The following is a 349-nucleotide window of genomic DNA, read 5'->3' on the forward strand; positions in this document are numbered from 1 at the left end:
GATAGTATTTGAGAAAAAAAATTATTAAAGATCAATATTCAGCCATTTTTAGTAATTAATATTTTGTTAAGTATTGCGAAAATTATAAAATGGCATAAGACTTTTTTGTTTCCCTTGACTCATTCTACACCCCCAATGCGGCTCCGATTTTACTTAACAGACACCCTGTATACAATAGATCGTAAGAAGTGTTTGAAAGTTCTCGAAAAGTATCGAAATTGATCACGTGATCAATGAATCGGTTCAGTTCGTATACTTTCGCGCTGACACGCACTAACCGCGTACTGTGACCGCACAAAGAAAGGGATTCATTTATCTCTTTGTCTTTCATTTCTCATGCCGAAAATGA

This window comes from Trachymyrmex septentrionalis, unplaced genomic scaffold (assembly GCF_001594115.1).
Source record: "Trachymyrmex septentrionalis isolate Tsep2-gDNA-1 unplaced genomic scaffold, Tsep1.0 scaffold14, whole genome shotgun sequence".
NCBI classification, from domain to species: domain Eukaryota; kingdom Metazoa; phylum Arthropoda; class Insecta; order Hymenoptera; family Formicidae; genus Trachymyrmex; species Trachymyrmex septentrionalis.